General features: G+C 39.0%; 1 protein-coding gene across 1 annotated transcript in view; it reads right to left on the bottom strand.

Moving 5' to 3' along the window:
- LOC137586136 (calcineurin-binding protein cabin-1-like) overlaps window positions 1-22,348 on the bottom strand; it is a 1,431,569-nt gene that overhangs the window by 1,100,766 nt on the left and 308,455 nt on the right. Inside the window, exon 6 of the mRNA XM_068302145.1 lies at window positions 11,190-11,415. The gene's annotated coding sequence lies outside the window, so the exon portion shown is untranslated. The remainder of the gene's footprint in view (window positions 1-11,189; window positions 11,416-22,348) is intronic.

Genomic DNA, 22,348 nt, shown 5'->3' on the forward strand with positions numbered 1-22,348 from the left:
AGAAAAATTATGAGAATAGAAGAGTCCCGAAAGAATGTACCCTTGAACGTGAGGAAAAGAAAATTGTTATCGAAATAGTTAGGGAAAACGATAGCTAAATTGTTAGCGAAATGGTGAAGGAAAGTGACAGCAAGATTGTTTGTGAAATAGAGAATGAAGGTAGAAGCAAAAAGGTTATAAAAAGTGGGAATGAAGCTGTTAGTGAGTTAGTTAGTGAGGTCCACAAAGTTTGACGAAAGAATAGAAATTGCTAATGTCCAATCTCTAAGCGAAAAAGAATTTGAGTTATTAATCGAGTGTTTCAACACGGGAGTTGATTGCAAAATAGGGGAAAGATTAGATTTTAAAGTGCGGAAAAAGTTTGAGCAATTGTTCGAGAGTTCATATTTGGTAAACAAAGGCCTGAATTGCCTGATGTAAAATGTGAGATGAAGCTCAACTTGGAGGGGTCGAAAGCATTCGACTTGGCGTTGTGCGCCAAGAAGATTGTCATATTCTGAACAAGGGAAATTGCAGGCGATGTAAGACAGGTACTTGGAGAAGAAGATCATTCGCCCTAGTGAGTCGGAGTATGCTTCACCCATTGTGCCTAAGAAAGCTGGCGAGTTAAGGTTGTGCATTGACTTTAGGAGATTGAACAAAGTTTTGGTGAAAGAAAACTACCCTAAACCTCTGATGATGATCTGACGATTTATTAGGCAAGCTTGGATCTAAAAGATGGCTATTTTCACGTGTTCATGGAGGAAAACTCAGTTAAATTTACATCTTTCGTCACTCGTTAGACCAGTTTGAGTTCCTCAGGATGCTAATGGGTCTAAAAAACTCCTCATCAGTGTTTCAAAGATTTGTGAACAAAATTTTTACAGATATGATTAGAGATAGTAAAGTAATAGTGTATCAAGACGATATCATGGTAGCTAGTAGAACTGCCGAAGAGCACTTGGATATACTGGAAGAAGTTTTTAGAAGGATAATCAGAAACAAGGTGGAATTGCATATAGATAAGTGTGAGTTCTTTCTCATATCGGAAGAGGGCATTAGAGCCGATGATAAGGGCATAGAGGCGGTTAAGAATTTTCCCATACCTACAAACGTTTACACAGTAAGGAATTTTTGGGGGTTGGTTTCTTATTTTCGTGGTTTTATTGAAAACTTTTCGTTAATTGCGAAACCACTCCATGACCTATTGAAGAAAGATAGGGTGTTTAAATTTGAAAAGGAAGAATTGCTCAAGGATAAATTAGTAGAAGCGCCGGTGTTGGCAATATATAACCACAAGGACGAAGTAGAACTGCATTGTGATGCAAGCGCTTTAGGCTTTGGGGTAATGTTAATGCAAAGGAAAGAGGACAAAAAGCTGCACCCTGTTTTTTATTTCTCAAAACGGACGTCAGACGTAGAATCAAGTACCACAGTTTCGAATTAGAGACCTTGGCAATAGCATATGCAGTCCGCAGGTTCAGAGTGTATTTACAGGGAAGATATTTTAAGGTACTTACAGATTGTAATTCGTTGACTCTCACTTTCAATCGAATTGAATTAAATTCAAGATTTGCGCGATGGGCTCTTGGCTACAGAATTATAATTATGAAGTAGTGCACAGGGCAGGCAAGCAGATGCAACATGTAAATGCGCTTAGTAGATGTACGAACATACTTGTTGTAGATACAAATAGTTTTGAAGACAATCTTATTATTTGCCAGCACAGGGCCGAAAAATTGCAGGAAGTGAAAAGAAAGCTAGAATTTGCTGAGGATAAATTATTAGAAATGAGAAACGGAATAGTGTACAGGAAAACCAATGACGGAAGGTTGTTGTTTTGTGTTCCTAGTGAAATGGAGGAGTCAATCCTTTTTAAATATCATAACGAACTGGGTCATATCGGCAGAGATAAAGTAATGGATAGAATCTCGAAAACGTATTGGTTTCCTAACATCAAGGAGAAAGTTGTGAAACACATTAGCAATTGACTTAAGTGTGTTGTGTATTCGCCAAAGTCTGGAAAAGGGGAAGGAATGTTGCACAGTATTCCTAAAGGGAATCGACCCTTTGAACTAATTCACATTGATCATTGTGGTCCTATAGCATCAGGCAGAAGCAAAAAGCACTTGTTTGTTATTATTAATGGTTTTACGAAATTCGTCAGACTGTATCCAACAAAGACGACGAATACTAAAGAAGCGGTTCTAGCTCTTGAGTACTATTTTAGGGCCTACAGTCGACCCTTTTCCATAGTTTCAGATAGAGAAAGCTGTTTCACAACATCAGATTTTGAGACATTTGTTAATCAGAGTAACATTAAACACATTAAGATTGCCACAGGGTCCCCCGAAGCTAATGGTCAAATTGAGAGAGTGAATCGTACCTTGGGACCTATGCTTGCTAAATTGTCGGAACCAGACAAGGGTATTTATTGGTATTTGGTAAATGAGAATGTTGAACATTGTTTGAATAACAGACTTCATTGGAGCATTAAGCAGCTACCAAGCAAAATGCTCTTCGGCGTAGAGCAAAAAGGCAAGTTTGGAGATGAGTTAAAAGAAGGACTAGAGCAGTAAGGAATAGTGAATAATGCAAGAAATTTGGATACAATTAGAAAGGATGGGGAAATACATCACAAGCAAATTCAGAATTACAATGAGCAGCAGTATAATAGCAAAAAGGGTAAATTCCACAGGATATAAGGCAGGGGATTATATTATGGTGAAGAATTTTGATTCAACTATAGGAGCGTCAAAAAAGCTAATCCCAAAACACAAAGGGACTTATGTGATAGACAAGTTTCCCAAAAATGACCGATTTCTAATTAAAGATGTGGAAGGCTTTCAGCTTAGTCGTAACCCTTATCAAGGTGTGTGGAGTAGCCATACTATAAAGCATTGGATAGGTAAAAGAAAAAGTGACTAAAAGTTATGCTTAAGCAAGTGAATATAATAATAACTGTACTAGACTTATATGTAATATACCTTAATTAACTTGTATTTATAATATTTCACCTTATTGTAACGTTAACCATGTAAGGATCAGGAGATCTTACGGTCAGGACGGCCGAATTGTAGCAGGAGAGACGGTCACACTCGCTCTCTTGCTACTCTTCGATCTCGGTTTTTAAGCACTCTCTGAGAGAGAGGTAAGTTTGGCGCGTCGGGTGTGAGGGTCAGTCTGTGTCGAGAGTTGATGGAAGTAAGACAGATAAAGAAAAATAATTACTAGGTTAAAATAACTAGAAGTACAGTTAAACAATTACTCTAAGCAAACAATAACCCGAATTTCTTACCAAGTCGTTTAATTTATCTACAGCCCACAGGCTCTGAGTCCCCTCAGAGACGCATATTTACAATCATATTGCTTATAATATCATAAACAGAAACAAAGTCGCCCAGCCGCTCTTTAAAATCTGTTTAAAAACTACCAGGAGTAACACCACACGTCTAGCAACTGCAGTCTTAGGTCAGTGTGTGTTGACTGTGGCATACATCACAAAGATGGCATTTGCAAGGACAAAAAGAACGTCGCACTAAGACTATGCAGTAACTGTAAAGGGAACCATACGGCCAACAACAAAGTAGGTCCTGTCTTTAATAATACCTAAATGGATGAAAACACCCAGCTGGACCAAAGGTCACCTGCAACGCCTCCAAAACTACACCGGGGGTATTTTTCGACAAGGCTCTTTATAATAAAACATGCCTGCTAGAACCAGCCCTAGGATATTCTTCGCTAGCGTTCTGTGAACTTGACAGACACGGGAAAAAGACTCCGACCCTTCACTATCCAACAAATCTCTCACCTATCACACCAGACCATGACCAACAAACTTGAACTTTAGAGGCCTTTGTGAACTCACCTACCAAAATTTGACCTATTTTATGACGTTTACGCAAAACTGCACTGCACTGATGCGGAATCAAAATCAGCTTAGCCAGACGCTTATTGACAATAAATAATACGTTTACTTCTATTTCTTTGGAATGCTAACGGCATCTCCAAGAACAAAAACTACCAGTTACGATTCCTAAACTCAAGTGAAATCGACGTCATGCTGAAACACATTTAACACCAAAAAATAATCATATAATGGTTTTCGTGTACTGCCCACCACGCTCTTCAATCTCTGATAAGGAATTTACCGATTTCTTTAACACACTCGGAGATCGGTTCATTACAGCAAAGGACTATAACGCCAAACATACGCTCTGGGATGTCGCCCGGTAAGTCCTAAAGGCAAGCAATGGCACAACACAATAGTTAACCCAGTCGATAAGATGAATTGCGTCGAACAGGGTAGACCTCCAACCAGCACTAAACATCTTCTGTTGAAAGCACACTGAACTTTAAGCGTTTCTACAGAGACAGTTTCAGCGATGGACCCGCAGTGACGTGTTTGCCACACATCTTAAAAAAGGATTTTCAGCCAAATCCAACCTCAAACTCGTTTGTGCGACCCTTCCTCGAGCGACGTAAAATACTAAAGCTTATGCGCTAGAATTGATTCTAATTTTTATTGCATCTCTGAGCGACAAATTGCAAAAAATGCTAAAAATCAGCTCAGAATCTTTTATTTCGGCTGTTCAAAGCCGCAACGTTTTATAGAATTATGAGCGCATTCCATAGAGTATTAAAATATAAATAAAGTAATAATAATAAAACCAATCGTTCTTCCGCAGAAATTATTGATCTCGGTTTATTTATTTTGTTGTCAATTTTACTTAACACAATCAATCTGGGTGGTCTTGAAAGTTTCTATATACACAGGTGATGAATCTAGCCATACTCTTTTCTCAATCGATTTATGGGATGAATACATATTATGGGATGAATGAATATTTGCTAAAGCGGCTTTCGAGGAGATTTCGTAGAATTTCACCAGAATAAGTCATTAAAGTAAGCAATCAACTCGAGTGGTGTCGATCAGAGCGTGGCCCTCTCACTTAACGCGATCGCTCATTAACGTCGCTCGAGAGAGCGTCGCTCAGTCGCTAAGTCGATCATCGCTTAATGAGTGGCCGAAGCCTAAAGTGGAAAAGGACAAAACCCAGCCATCATCGTATAGGCCAATTAGTTTAATACCATGTCTTCCGAAGCTTCCTGCAAATCCAACCAAAATCATTTCTGACATCGGAAAACACAATCCCTTCACACTAGTTCGGCTTTTGCGAAAAACACGGGACAATTAAACAAGTCAATCGCATAAATTCGAACTAAAATAATACTGTGCGGCTGTTTCTCTCGATGTTGCCCAGCCTTTCGATAGAGTTTGCCTGGAGGGTCTAAAGTTCAAAATCATGCAAAGACTTCCACAGTATATCCACAAACTCATGGAATCTAACCTTTACAGTGGGAAATTCGCTGTTAGATGTTAGACTTTAAAATTAAAGCAGGTGTACCACAAGGCAGTGTACTCGGCCCATTGGATCATCAATCAATTATCTGTTCTCCCATATAACTCGGGTAATCCAAGTACCAGCAATGTCGGCATCACACAAAGGGCGCCGTAGAAGATGTTAAGAACAATCACGTGGGCACCGTGGTACCCACGGAATGACAACATTCAGAATGATATAAATGTACCCAGCGTAAAGTCTTAAATAGGTACCCATCAAAACTGGATGCACATCCAAATTCTGTTGCCAATTCCTTACGCGAACAAATAATAGAACTCGTCTTAAAAGAAATGACGGACCAGTCCAATAATAATTAGGGCCGCCTGTAGTATCCCCAAGATAAAGCTTAAGTACTAGACTAAGAAATATATTAAACTTTTGTTAGGCTCTAATTTAAGAGTAGATTCATTAACAATATTAAACGTTAAAAAAAAAAAAAATTTTTATATTATCGCCAAGGAACAAAAATGGAAATTGCAATCGCCAAAATTTTAAACTAATACCTTATATTTACAATTGTCTGGACGTTGACGCGTACAACGCGAAGTACGTACAAGTGGCCCATACGACACCAGGACAAAGCCTGTTTTGCCGGAGCCCAAGCAGAGAGTTTCCTTCCCGACCGATCGTGGAGCGCAGCCGTATATCGGACGGCACGATCGCGTGGACAAATACAAATAAAACGGACAAACAACTAAAATATAATTAACTACAGCTAATTACGAGCTGAGTGTGCTAGAATAGAGGTTTTCACAAGAGAAAGAGAGGCTTCTGATCTGATTACGGGACACAGAAGATTGTTATCAGAACATACGACTCGAAAAGGTTCATGCAAGGAATAGTTAGAAATACAGAGTTTTTAGGGGAGAGTAATAAAATTTCTTGTAGGTCTACGGGGTACAGATGGGTTTAACTGGTTCAACAGCCCGGGAGAGTCTATTTCACCTATTAAAAGTTTGTGAATAAAGATAGCACCAAGCATTTCTCTACAATTAAGAAAATGAAGACTTAAAGAGGACCTTTTGTGTACACTTAGAAAGACATTGAAGAATCCAATCAAGCAAAAGGCTGTGGATGCCAAGTGCCTTCAACTAGTAGACTTTGCCGAAGTCAGTATAAATGACGTCAGTTTGCAAGGCAGCCTTGAATCCTTGAGTATGATTAACAGAGTCAAAGGCCTTGCTGAAGTCAGTATAAATGTCGTCAGTTTGCACGGCAGCCTTGAATCCTTTGATCAAGTGAGATGTAAATTCTAATAGGTTAGTACAGTAGTTGCCGATCTACGTTTTAAAACCATGTTGCGATGACGAAATAATTGAGCAACAAAAATGCTAGAATTGAGATGTTATTATTTTCTAAAATGCTTTGGGAATTTAGAAATACCCCTAAAATTTTTTTTCCCCTGTTTATGCAGAGGAATAATAAATGAATCCTTCCAGATAGACGGAAAGGCGGAAAATGTGACGGATAGTGTAAACAACTTAATTATTGGCTTACATAAGGCCTCTGCACAAAACCTTAACACGCAGCTTGGTATTCCGTCAGGGTCAGGTGCATATACTGGTCTGACGGAACTGAGCACGCTAAGAACCGAACTTTCATCAAACACAGGGTCTAAAATGCACTTAGACGATTTCAAATGACGAGGATACGGGGGATTTGCTTGATAAATCGAAGAGGAATAAGTTGTTTTGAAGAAATCTGCAAACATATCGGCAATTGCCTGATCAGTGTCAGCGTTATTGTTTTCGAAAGACAAGTAAGATGGGTGCAATGACGTCTTACGTTTTACATTGACAAAGTTATAAACTTGATTAGGATCGCGAGAAAACTTAAGTTCACATCGCTGAAGATAATCCTTATAGCATTGTGAATTCAGCACCATAAAATTTGATCGATCAACTCCATATAGGGTAAAATCCGATGCTTTACCCGATTTTTCAAATCTCTTATAGCATCTTAATTTTACGTTCTTCAAGTTACATAACTCTTATGAGAACCAAGGAGGTCTATCAGACCATCGTAGGATCACACGCGGGACACAAACATCCAAGAACGACTCAAAAGTTTTATAGAAGACAGAATTGGCAGAGTCTGTATTTGTGCAGGTATACAGATATGACCAATTATTAGTTAACAAAAGTTTTTTAAGTTTAGTAAAGTGTGTCTTTCAAAAACATGGGGTTGGAGGCATCGAGTTATTATATTGAGACATAATCCAAAAAGAAAGATTATTGGTTACATCCAGAGTTGGATGAAAGTTGTCTTCAGCGGTAACTAAGGGATCAGTCCTGGAAGAATCCATCGCAGTTGAAAGAATCCAACACAAATACCAGATCTAGTGATCTGTCACGACTATTCCGGACATGATTTATTTGAGTTAGGGAGAACTCAAGCAGACCATCTATGAAACAATGTGAGAAGGAGGGCAACAGTAATAAAGAATCATATGAAAGAGTCCAGGCAATCTCAGGTAAATTAAAATCTTCCAGAACAACGAGCAAGTCTTTGTCAGAGAGATATGAGGAAACAAGTTGAATAGCTTCCAAATGTTGAATGTATAAAACAAGGGAACTAGAAGTGCCAGGTAAAGCAGGAGCTGTAATAGAAGAGGCAGTAGTAGCTAAAGCAGCCAACGCTTACTAGCTCCTCTTGTAACTACTTTATTGGCAATATTCCTTATGTTTGCCAGGATGTTTGACAGGACGGTTTGGAAATTACAACAGATATCGTGCTAGTAGGTGGGATACTTTCGCCGGAACTGGTAGAGATTTATGTGCCGACGGACTGAGGGACGCGCCCTGAAACCTGGCCCTCTTTCGAGTCGGCGATTCAATCAGAAGTTTAGAACTTCTGAATTGAACCTCTATCGCCAAAAGCTCCTCTTGGAGCTTATGAGAGCCAGCTGACAGGGTTTTAAATGCATCCTTAGTCTGTTTCATAAAACTTCGTATATCGAACTTCAAGCCACGACAGGAACCATTTAAGGCCGCTACCCTGTGCAATACTATCCCGCACTTTGACTGTGTAACCAGCACATTTAAAGTGCATCACATTGTCACACAGCCAACAGTAAAGAAAGTCTTCACTGGTCTTGCTGGGATTATTCCAATTATATTTGCAACAGACCGACATTATTAAAAAAATTGATTTATCAAAAACAAATTATAAATCTAAATGTAAATAAAAAAAAATGTAAATGTTAAGAGAGGCGTATACAAACCAAAGCAAAAGATAACTGCAATATGCAAATGAAAAAGAGACAACAAAAAAAGAGAATATTTTTTGTATTAAAATACACAACAACAAAACTTGTCACAAGCGCGAAGTTAACGGCCGCGAGCGAGATCAAAAGAGAAAACAAAAGAATAGAGAGCACCAACACCACACAAACAAAAACAAAATGTGAATTGTAAATTGAGAGCGCGGAGGAAGGAATAGAAACAAATCAAAAACTAAGCAGCGCAACAACAAAATAATAAGTGCGTTTGTTAATGTTTTGATGATAATCAAAATGTAAATGTAAATTTAACTTAAAACTTCCCGATGAATATTTCGATTATACAAATTGGTTGAGATAATTAAATTTAATGTGAATGTTAAAAAATAAGTACACCAAAGAACAAAAATCAGAGGCCCGTGGCCAACTTCGACCTACACTTCGTCACAACCTATTATCTTTAAAGTGGAAAAACGTTTTAAAGGGGTTCTTTAAAGTCTAATGTTTGCGAAACGGCTTACATAGGAAAAAACAAAGTTATTAATCAGAGTGACTGTATTCCACCGATTGTTCGGCACAGGCGGTAATAAGCGTAATAAACTCTCTAATATTAAGTTTCACGATAATAGCGCAGAAAATAACGAAGTTATTGAGAAAAGTCATTGTTCGTGACTTTGGGGTTTGTATGGGAGCTATATGATATAGTGGTCCGATCCGGCTGAATCCGAGATATACAACGCCTGCAGTATATACAAGCCTATATGCAAAATTTAGCTCTGTAGCTCTTACGGTCTAAGAGGAGTTTGCGTTGATCCAGACGGACGGACGGACGGACGGACGGACATGGCTATTTGAACTCGTCTCGTCGTGCTGATCAAGAATATATATACTTTGTATGGTCGGAGATGCTTCGTTCTATGCGTTGCACACTTCTGACCAAAATTAATATACCCTTTTTGCAAGGGTATAAAAATAACGAAGTTATGAAGAAAAGACACTGTTCGTGACTTTGCTGTTTGTCAAGACGAGTTCTGTTATTAGGTAGAGCAATGAGCCGTGTACTCTGCCTTGAGGTACACCAGCTTTGATTTCGAAGTCAGCTGAGACGGAGCCATTACATCTTACAGCGAATTTAAAGGTATCATTCCATAAGTTTATAAGTGTACTGACTGACTGACTTTTGAATGACTTTAAAATTCAATCCTCGAGAAAAACAGCCTCATGGTATTTGTTGCCGAAATTCGGGCCTGCGAATAAACTTTGTGCTACTGTACGAACTCTGTCCGAACAAACAGAATGACGCTCTTTAAAAACTTTAAAACTCTCTCTCTCATTCTACTCTTGCGGTACTTTATTATACATAAGTAGACACATAAGCGCGAAAAATGCGTAGGTGCATTGATCTAAGTACATACGTGGTTTTTTCGTAGCCAAGAGGCCAAGACTAGAGTAAGTGGAATGAGATTGTATTATTATTAGTTATAAGAAATTTGTAACATAACCTGAAATTACTTGCAGAATTAAAAAGCTTACGCTGAACTAACTTGAGGATTAAATGGATTAAATTTATTTCAAAGGCACTGGCGGAGCTAGATTAACTAGTCGAACGAGCAACAAATCTTTTTCATTTCTACGTGAAATTAAATTTACTCTTTCGTAAAGAATTTTGAGCAAATTCATTAATTCCTACGGTGTAGTAGAGCTACGGAGACCTAAAGAGGAGGGACTAATAAAAACCCCAAGGAAAGAACAAATTTTAATTTTACCACGCGTAAAATTACGTATAGACATGGCAACGACTGGAAACTGTGGTCTGTGCCAGGAGCGCAGAGAATAACGAAGTTATTGAGAAAAGTCACTGTTCGTGACTATGGGAGCTATATGATATAGTGGTCCGATCCGGCTGAATCCGAGATATACAACGCCTGCAGTATATACAAGCCTATGTGCAAAATTTAGCTCTGTAGCTCTTACGGTCTAGGAGGAGTTTGCGTTGATCCAGACGGACGGACGGACGGACATGGCTATTTGAACTCGTCTCGTCGTGCTGATCAAGAATATATATACTTTGTATGGTCGGAGATGCTTCGTTCTATGCGTTGCACACTTCTGACCAAAATTAATATACCCTTTTTGCAAGGGTATAAAAATAACGAAGTTATGAAGAAAAGACACTGTTCGTGACTTTGCTGTTTGTATGGAGCTATATGATATAGTGGTCCGATCCGAATCCAATCTCCTGAATCCGAGATATACAACCCCTGCTATACGAACTCGCCTCGTCATGCTGATCAAGAATATGTATACTTTATATGGTCGGAAATTCTTCCTTCTATGCGTTACACACTTCTGATCAAAATTAATAGACCCTTTTTGCAAGGTTAGAAAAATTAGTTGAGCGAGAGCGCAAAAAAAAACACGACCGACTTCAATGAGTGACAATATGATTGATTACGTGTAAATTTGTTGTATACTCATCAAGAAAAATTAAGCAAGGTTTGACAGTCTCAGAAAGTTTTGTCAAAATACTTTTGCTCACGATTGTATGTATAATTTTGTCGGATAAATTCACATTAATATATTACCTGTTCAAGGTACTCCAAAACATGATTTCTGCACGAATCAAATATTGGAGCATGCAGTTTAGGTATAATGGATTTTATAATAAACTGGAGAAATTCGCCATTATCATTTGTGCAGGATTGTCTTCTTCCCATATAATGATGTGCAGTAAAAAGCAATTTGAATGAAGCTGGTAATCTGGTTTCTTCATCAGGATTGTCGATCAAACTGGGATTAAGAGTTTCTTCCCTAAAAATATAAAAATTAAAATTTCCAAAGTTGATAAAAAATATATTCGATTTTGATTTGCTACAAATCATTTGCAATATATAAGAAATAACAGAATCATCATTTAATTATCTTAGATATACATGCTATTTGATATATATCTATTTTTATACCAGGGCCCGGCACAAAGAGAGCGCTAGAAAAATGTAGTTGTATGTGTGCACTTGCTTGTCTGCGTGTGTTGCTTTGCACTGCGCAAAATGAAAGTTGACAAAATTTTGCCTCAAATCAAAAAAAACGAGTACAGCAGCTAAACTGATGCAAGAGAAAGATAGAAAAACAAAGTAGCGATCAATTTTTTCATGTGTTTTCTCTCAACAAAGCGACATAGATCTGCTTGCGTCAAAATGCTGAGGGAAACTAAATCCACCCACATGCTCTTGAGATTTTTGTGTGAGGACTTCGGCAGCCGTTCGGTTACACGCATACGAGGTGCCGAACGCGTTCGTCCCCCGGGGGATATGAGTGCTGGGCTCTGTTTTATACCCTTGCCAAAAAAGACATCATTAGGGAAAACTAACAAAAAATTTGCAAGGGTATAAAATCTTTGACGCGTTCGAAGTTAGACCCGGCGCTTGGGTTTTTAGAGAATTTGAATAATTGTTAGTTTGAAAAATGACAAAAGTGATAAAGGGGGGATTTAGGGTTTTTAAAATTAAAAAATTTTTTTTTAATCTTTAGCCTTTGAAGAATTTGGTGCGAAAATTTGAAGTAAAGCGTAATAAAATAGACGAAAATATAGCGCTTCAACTGAATGGCCTTCAGTGAAACTGTTCGAGTATAAAAAACTTTAAGTCGAGTTTCCGACGAACAGCGTTTTCAAAGTCGGTGACCACTCTAACGGAAAATGCTTTGACAGATTGTTTTTAAAAATTATCAGCAAAATTCTACAAGTAAATAAGCAGGTCATGACAAAGCGTTTTTTTTGTTTTAAAATAAAAATTTAATTATTCATATATTCACAAAAAATGTGCGTTTTTTTAAGATTTAAAACCTTAAAATTTTTGGTTTTTTCCACGTTTAATAAATCTATTGACTCTTCTCCTAACTTAGAGCCTAACAACAAGTTTGAGGTATTTTTCCAATACACTTTCTTTAGAAAACGGGATACCGCATGGCTCCCCTTTGTCCATCATACTCTTCTCTATAGTCTTTAACAAGCTTAACCAAAATCAAAACTTCCTTCCTCGCAAAATAAAACAATACACGGACCTTTATATTGAAGTATCCCCCGTTGCATATAAATCAGAAACCAACCCTAGCTGGCTATACAATTACAGAAACATAATAAACACCGAACTACACACTTCACTTAAATCAGACAAAGCAACCTTAATATACCAACAAAAATTCAAAGAAATAAATTCAACATCAAACAGAAAACTGCTGTTCTTGCAGCCTGTAAATATGCAAGCAATCAAAGAGGTAAATTCAACATCTGTTTAGACTGCCTTTCCGCACTACAAACAATCAACAACACCAATAAACAGACCTACTATACCACATGCTTTAGAAATTTATTAAAGAAACCCGAAAATAACAAAATCCTGCAGAATAACAGGGAACGAGACTGTTGACAAAGCAGCCAAAAACTAAACTTTCTGAAACAAAACACAAAGAAATAGATAGAACTAATGTTCACCAATAGATCGCATTACTACAAGAACGTCTCCCAGGACAAAACGCCAACAACTAACACCAGGCGAACTGATAAATTGAAATTTACCAGAATCAGACTGGGAAACACATAGCCGTATCCTAATCAAATACCCTCCTACAATATGTAGGTACACACTGCAAAGCACCGGTCAACATTTCTCATATACTTATTGATTACCCGTTATTCCAAGAGGAAAGATCAACATTTTTAGCCATAAAGTCAATACAAATATAAATATTAAATATTATATTATGTATATTAAATGTAAATTTTATTAATGATATTACAAAATACTAGGTTAATTTAATATACAGCGAATTTAAAGGTATCATTCCATAAGTTTATAAGTGTACTGACTGACTGACTTTTGAATGACTTTAAAATTCAATCCTCGAGAAAAACAGCCTCATGGTATTTGTTGCCGAAATTCGGGCCTGCGAATAAACTTTGTGCTACTGTACGAACTCTGTCCGAACAAACAGAATGACGCTCTTTAAAAACTTTAAAACTCTCTCTCTCATTCTACTCTTGCGCTACTTTATTATACATAAGTAGACACATAAGCGCGAAAAATACGCAGCTGCATTGATCTAAGTACATACGTGGTTTTTTCGTAGCCAAGAAGCCAAGACTAGAGTAAGTGGAATGAGATTGTATTATTATTAGTTATAAGAAATTTGTAACATAACCTGAAATTACTTGCAGAATTAAGAAGCTTACGCTGAACTAACTTGAGGATTAAATGGATTAAATTTATTTCAAAGGCACAGTTATCTTTTAGTTCGAATGCTGTGCGTATTTCGGAGGGTATGCGATTGACTGTTTAATTGACTGTAGTCTTTCGCGGATGCCAAATCGTTGTGACGGGATTGTGTTTAAAGATGCCAAAAATTAGTTAAGTCGGTTCAACAGTAACTTTTCAAATAGCTTTGAAAGACATGGCATTAAACTAATTGGCTGGGTTTTGTCACGATGAAAGTGAATTCTTTTCACGCCCTTTTCACCGGAAGTAGCCAACATTTATTATTGCGTTAATCAGTCGCAGATGTATAATTACAATGGCGTGGCCAATGGCTTTTTTCGGCGTTAGAGATTTTTCAATAGCTGTAAAGATGATTGGAGTTGGATTGGATAGAGTATTCACTAACGAGTGTTCTCGAAGGGGAAAGTTTGATGTTGAGTTTGGCTGGAAAAGCATTTTAAGATGTGTGGCAAAGACGGATGCCCTCTCCTTATTCACCAGTTAGATTTCTAATCGGTGTAACTGTCTCAGTAGGAGTAGAAATTACAGTTAGGTGAGCTTTCCGCAGAGGATGTTTAGTGCTGGTTGTACTGAGCTTTTCTATGTATTACCCTTGAGCACTGTTAGGCCTTAGGCAATACAAGCCAACCAATGATGTGTTTCCACGTATAGCAGTTGCTTGTAGGTTCAAATCTGTTAAGGAACGAGCCGTCTTGGCCGTCTGGATGATTTGTTGTGTGCGATTCTGATACCAGCATGTCATCGATTTCTCTAGGAATAGTGACAGTTCGTTTTTATACCGTGCACCCATTAAGTAGAATTAAGCTTTTCCGACCATATAAAGTATATATATTCTTGATCAGGATCTACAGCCGAGTCGATGCCATGTCCATCTGCCCGTCCGTCTACTTGAACAAGTAGATCTCGGAGTCTATAAAATACTATAGAAGTTAACACATGCAAACCTATAACAACAAATGTTCGATGTTGTTTGTGGAGGGCGGAAGGATCCAAATAAATACCAATAATTATGATTTTTTTTTTTCAGGAAAAACTTTACACACGAAACTAGTTTAATACAAAATAAGAAAGGTGCAGTCGTGGAAAAATCTCGGACTGTAATGACAATGGCAATTCCCACTATCCGCCAAGGATCAAAAAACACTCCTCACTCCACACTGCTCTTCCCCTCTCACTGCTGTTCACCCGGTGGCGTGAACATGCCGTCACCCTGGACATATAGAGGATGGGAGACGACAACGTACTGGAGCGCCTGATGCCACAGCAGCAGGAGACGAACACGGTACTTTGGGCTGCGGGAGTACCGCTATGACAGGCCACAGCCTGGTTGGATGACCTCAGGATAGAGGTCCGCCCCGAGCACAACGGATACCAAAGCCGGACGATAAAAATTGGGACGTGCCAAGACCAGATTGGAGAGTTTTCCACGGACCGCCTCTGACACTTCTTGGATAAGAGTGCGGATCAAAAAATTATGTTCCGCCGGTTGGAGGATGACCGTATTCGTGGAGATGGAAAATCACGCTCGGGGGGCGATGATTGGCTGCGACGTCGGGTTAGGGAGCCTCGCTTGGGGTGTTGGTCGACCATATGGTGATTCTGTCCGCACCGTCAGCATCCTTGACGACTCCGGCACGCGTCGGACGGGAGCTCGTGTGCCAACCAATTAGGGCAGTATTTGTTGAGGAAAACCGCCCGTAGCCGCTTCTCAGACCGGAGTTTCAGGAGCCGTTGGCAATGCCAAAAAGCATGGACTCCCCGGCAGACCCGACATCGGTAGGAGTTTATCCCGTGCGGACCAGGCCTATTAATGCTACGGTACGGCAACGCGTGAGGACCATGTCGCTGTGGAAAGACGGTGTGAAGGATTGAAACGAAAAAAAGTTACGGAGGGGAAAGCCGATTAGTAATTTCAGAGGGAACGAATAACCTGAACTGAGACGAGGACATTCAGAAGGAACATAGAAGATCACTTTTCCCCTTTGTGGAGCTTCTGAAGGTATTCGCTATTCCAACGGCGGCAGAATGCATGATGGATTGCCTTCAGTCGCTGCCATCGGCTGATTAAGGACATAAGCTCGACCAGGATCTCAGCGTCAGCAATATATAATTGAGGTCCTCCGATAAGGAAATGTCGCGGGATCGATGCCAGCAGATCCTCTGAGTCCTCGGTCATGGGAGAAATCGGCCGAGAATTCAGACACGCCTTGAATCGACACAGTAGAGTAGAAAGATTCTCGAATGTGTACTTAACATTAGAAAGGGACTTGTAAAATAAGCTCTTGAAACTTTTGACCCCGGCCTCCTACTGTCCTCCCATATGCGGCGCGTTCGACCGAATGAAACGCCAAGATAAAATCAGCTGGGGAAAGGAATTTTTGATACTCTACTTGGTGGCCTTCAGAAAGTGTTTTTGAGCACCTTCGAGGCCCCTACGAAGGTTTTGCCATTATCAGAGTAAATGCGCTGTGGACATTGTCTCCGTGCGACAAACCGTGAAAACTGCAAGAAATCTTTCAGTGGTGACGTCGGAGGAAGCCTCGAAATGGTCAGAGAAGTCAACGCCCGTGTGGGTGAAAGGTCTGGAATAACTGATGCGCTCTCGAGGGAGATCACCCACCCTTTCAGTCTGTTGCCGCTGACGATGAACGATCTGCGGGAATGTCCTCAGAACGCACATGTGACCAGCGCTGGTCTCGATATTCGGTTGGCCACAAAGGAGGGGCAACTGCACAGGGGCTTATTAGCAATTAGCAATTGATGCAATTAGCGATTGATGCAGAAGAAGTGGCCGCAGAGTGTCATCCCAGCCAAGTTTGCTTAAGCAGATCTTCGCTCGACTAAAAAAAAAAGGGTTAATTAGTCGGCGGGGTCGAAGCGCTTTGCGATATGGGACACAACTTTCCTCTTGGAGATAGACTCCTTCATTGGTGGGTCCGCTACGTTGAAGATGAAGAAGTCTTCGGCGGTTTGCCAGCGAATTCTCACGGTTTTCGCAGTGCTCGCGTCTTCCAACTCGAGAAAGTCCTCTCGCTGTAAGAGAGGATGCGTGGTGTCTGCGTTAAAGACGAACTGAAAGAACTGCCAGGAATGTTCATAGACTCGGAGGATTTTCGGGGCAAACGCGATCTATGATTAATTAGTTCAAATCGTACTAAGTGGAGATAACAGTCTCATTAGGCACCGATTGTTCCCACAAGAGGATTAAAGCCTTTGGCAACTTGCTAGTACAGATGGCGATGAGCACGACATCCCAATTCTCTATACTAACACCCGAGCGCTCAAGAGCGGTTAGACCCCCTTGAAACGCCATCTGCAGCTCTCTAAAGGCTTTGCCCGACTCTTGTCTGGATTGAGTCATGACAAGCAGACGGCTATTTTCATACCGCGCGGTGAGCCCTCATTCGTAGTGTCTTGGCGTTCAAGTGGTAGAGTTTCTCCACTTGGGACAGTTACGGATTGGCGATATAAATGGCAGCGAACAAGTCGCGGAAGGTAGGCCATGCCAGGCTGTTCCCATTAAACGTTTCGACCTCACACGAAGGAATTCTATGGCCCGGAGGCCCCGATAGCTGTTCGATGCGTTCTCCAAACAACGTCCCGCACCCCACATACACTACGTAAGCTTGATGTGGTTTATGTTCTCTAGACTTTCCTCGTCTCTTTGGGCCGTCAAGGCCTTGTTACAACGGGAATATTCCATCTCGACGGTTGACCAAAGGGATTTGAGCTGCTTCAAGTGCATTTTAATAGAAAATGGGGGCACTTCGGAAGAGACTTCGGAGATTCACTGAGGCTGCGAGGAATGTTGGTGCGCTTCGCGGTTACCGGAGTCTTCTGAGGCCGTACTTTTTCAGGAGTTACAGAGAGAGACGAGAGGTGGTTAGACTTCGGCGAAGTATTGGATGGCTCAGTGGACATACTCAGTGGACGACTTCACCAACGAAGACCAACTTTGAGTGCCCTTTGTTTCGGAAAACAAAAAAAATTATTGCGAGAGAATTTTCTCACTGTGGACCGTAGGATTGAGGGAGAATTTACTCTCGCGTAGCTGGAAACAGAAGCCCGTTTAGTTAAGGTATAGGCGGAACAACATACGAACGCACGAATACGGATCGAAATGTATATGTGTGCCAGCGGATTGACTACAAAAAAAGATTGATTTATAAATATCGATGGAAATACGTATAAAAATAAAAAATGCATATAAATATATATGGAAAAAGAATATAAAATTTTATAAATATGGGTGGAAATATATATACTATATAGGATAAAATTGGATGTAAATATATATGGTAAAAACCATGACCGGAAAAAAAATATATTTCTATATATATAAAATTGTAAGCCGTTGTTTTGTAATTTAACAAGTCATTCAGGAATCAACCAATTTTGCAAATTTTTTTTTGTAAATGTTCGTTGTGGCCCAAAGAAGGGTTTTTTTTCCAAAAGAAAGTTAATTTTCAGTTTAACCAAATAACTAAAGGCGTTTTAAAATGAATGAATAAAATGAATTCAAATAACGAACCAGTGTTGTCAACGTAAACCTCTAACGTATAGTGTCGTATAACATATAGTTAAATGTATGGCAGCACCACTGGTATATTAAAGCTAGGCATGATCGCACCTAATCGTCCAATGCAAGATTTATTTGAACGAAAATTGCAACGCGAACAACATATCCAATGTGATGAATTGCGTGTGTTTGTAAACACACATTCCACAATTGAATGTTCAACAAAAAAATGCATACGATAGAATTATGCAAGCTGTCATAAACAACAATCATGGTTTATATTTATCGGACGCTCCTGGTGGCACTGGAAAGTTATATCTCATATCATTAATCTTAGCAACAATTAGATCCGAACGCAAAATTGCATTGGCACTTGCTTCTTCTGGAATTGCAGCTACATTATTGGATGGGGGCCGAACTGCACATTCCGCTTTAAAATTGCCATTAAACATGCTAACAGTTGACACTCCAACGTGTAATATTTTAAGAAATTCAGGTATGGCAAAAGTCTTGCAACAAGCAGCAATTATTTTATGTGATGAATGTACAATGGACCATAAAATCTTTGCAAGCATTGAATCAAACATTACAGGATCTACGGGGTAATAGAGAATTATTTGGAGGTGCATTAATATTGCTATCTGGTGATTTTCGACAAACGCTGCCCGTCATTCCCAGATCAACTCCAGCTGATGAAATTAATTCATGTTTGAAAAGTTAATTTCTTTGGAGAAATGTTCAAAAGTTATCGCTTAACATTAATATGCGTGTGCGTCTTCAAAATAATCCATCAGCACGTGAGTTTTCTGAGCTACTTCTTCAGATTGGCGATGGCGAAGTTGAACGGGATTTAAATGGCTTTATCACGTTACCTAGCAACTTTTGCATAATGTTGCCCTCAAAAGAAGAACTAATTGATCACGTGTTTCCAAACATTCATAGTTCAAAACTATACAAATCAGGATTGGCTGAGGGAACGCGCAATTTTAGCACCAACGAACTCAAATGTGAATGAAATAAATGATCAAATTCAACAGAAATTAAAATTGAAAGTGGGTTCCTCAATCATACTATTAAGAAATATCAATGCACCAAAACTTTGCAATGGAACAAGACTTTGTATAAAAAATTGAATGCCTTATTAGGATTATATTTATACGAAGCAACAATTCTAACTGGCAAAGAAAGAGGAGAAGTTGTATTAATACCAAGGATTCCATTGATATCAACTGACATGCCATTCAAATTGAAACGTCTTCAATTCCCAGTGCGTTTATCATTTGCAATGACGATAAATAAAGCGCAAGGACAAACTCTTCAAGTGTGTGGGGTAAATTAGAAGAGCCGTGCTTTTCTCACGGACAATTATACGTGGCATGTTCCAGGGTGGGAGCACCAAATAATTTGTTTATTTATGCACCTGCAAACAAAACAAAAAATATTGTATACTTAAAAGTATTAAACTAAATTAAGTGCGTAGCAAAAAATTTGAAAATTGCCACGTCGAACATTTAATGGATGAACTAAACATTTAATTCGCCAGAAAGTAAAAAAAGGGGGCAGAGCAACGCTTGCCGAGCCAGCTAGTTTATTTATAAATATGGATGGATATAAATATAGGTGGAAAAAAATGGATACAAAAATTATATACATACATATGTATATTTATTTATAACTATGGAGGGATATATGTATATACAATTAAATTATTTAATTTAATTTTATTTCAAAGTTTTATTTCAAAGTTTTATTTTCTTAAATTAAGTCTTTACTATTATACGATAGATTAGCGAGTGAATCAACTAGCAAAAAAAAAAAATGAAATGAAAAAGCATCATAGGCGTACGTGACTTAGTGCAAGTTGTACACTCTCTGCTTAGTTCTTTATGTTTCTTTATATTTACAGTTGCACTAAGTCCTTTTCCAGTGCAAAGCATACAAGCATAAATTCAAGGTTAACAGAAGGTATGATAGATTAAAGGTTTGTCAAATATATAACTCGCCCACTCTTCAAAAATTGTCGTCCCGACAACGTCTTAAGATTAAAAAAGAACAATTTACAACATTCTTATTTTGGTGTCAATTTTTTTTATGTTAAATTATTATTTATCGCATACAAACAAAATCAGCATCCTCTTTATTTTCAAATATAATTATTATGATTTGTTATACCCTTGCAAAAAGTATTTTGGTTAGAAGTGTGCAACGCATAGAACGAAGCATCTCCGACCATACAAAGTATATATATTCTTGATCAGCACGACGAGACGAGTTCAAATAGCCATGTCCGTCCGTCTGGATCAACGCAAACTTCTCCTAGACCGTAAAAGCTACAGAGCTGAAATTTTGCATATAGGCTTGTATATACTGCAGGGGCTGTATATCTCGGATCGGACCACTATATCATATAGCTCCTATACAAACCCCAAAGTCACGAACAGTGACTTTTCTCGTTATTTTCTGTGCTGTTATCGTGAAACTTAGTATTAGAGAGTTTATTACGCCTATAAACGACTGTGCCAAATTTGATCAAGATCGGATGACTACACCGTATAGCTCCCATAGGAACGATCGGTCGAAAACAGTGACTTTTGTAAATAACTTCGTTACTTTCAACGCGATTGCTTTCAAATTAAACATTTGTTAGTTTAATATATCTGTTCATGACTGTGCCCAATTTGATAAAGATCGGGTGACTATATCATATAGCTCCCATAGGAACGATCGGTGGAAAACAGTGACTATGATCAATATCTTCGTTATTTCCTATGATTTTAGGCGATTCTTTCGCAAACATAAGCCTTTTTAGATAAAACGTTCTTCCACATTGATGGCTAATAGGTAAGGAAAGAGTTACCAAAAAAGTTGCAAGGGTATACAAACTTTGACGCGGTCGAAGTTAGCCCCGGCCTTCTGGTTTTTTATTAAGTTTTTCAATTTTGTGTGTTTTCTAAGTTTGCGTATTGACTGTTGGTTTCCCTGAATAAAGAAATATCATAGCTGGAGCTTGTTCAGTTGCTGAATGTATCATTTTATGATTATAGGTGAACAATATTGTCTCTACTGAAGTTTCTATACCTTCTGTGTTATTAACTGAATTGATTATTCGAAATTTCTCATTCAATGTTTTGTGCAATCGTTCTACATCAGCTATTCCATTTGTAACGATCCTTTCTCGTCCCTTGGGATATCTATGCTATCTCTTGGGCTAGGTTCGGCACAACAAAATTTATTTTGTGCCCCGGTGAAATTAGAACACGTTCGTTTAATGATTTGTTTTGGTGGTATTTTTATTTACGATTGTTTATGGGCTTGGTTGGATATGACAAGCTTCTTTAGAGGAGTCCCGAACTCGTTTGTTGTAGGGCGGAATTCTCGCAGCAATTGGTGTTCGTCACGATATATAGATCCTGGAATTTTGGTAACAGGGTATCCTTGTACCTTCCAATATGCTGGGAATCGTCCTGGAGCAGTTTGACCTTTCTTAATTCTTGCCTGGGCACGGTGTTCTAGTCCTATTCCAAGGACTTGCTGGTTACAGGATAATTTCGAGAGGTTACTCGTAATGCCTTCTCAAATTATTCTGACTTTTCTTGATCCTTTTTTACTTGTTTTGTTTCACTATTCTGAGCTTTTAAGGTTACTCGTAAGGCCTCAAAAGCTCCCTTGGTTGATCACGACTTGTAGACTTCATGATTTTTGCTTGATGGGCGTTGCCGTTATATAGGCAGCTCCCACAACCTCAGGAATAGATTGGTGTAGTACCGCTATACAGCTGGTACATTTCCATCGGCCCTCTGCTTTCACCCACGCATTCACTTGTTGCTATGCGTGGTGAAAGTCCCGTAAATCCTTGGCGCATATGTCCACTTTCTCTGTGGCTGCGCGCCCATTTATTCCTTGTCCTTGTCTTTCTTGCTTGTACACATTGACTTGCATCACTTTCTCATGT

Source organism: Drosophila tropicalis, unplaced genomic scaffold, assembly GCF_018151085.1.
Source record: "Drosophila tropicalis isolate 14030-0801.00 unplaced genomic scaffold, ASM1815108v1 contig_905, whole genome shotgun sequence".
NCBI classification, from domain to species: Eukaryota; Metazoa; Arthropoda; class Insecta; order Diptera; family Drosophilidae; genus Drosophila; species Drosophila tropicalis.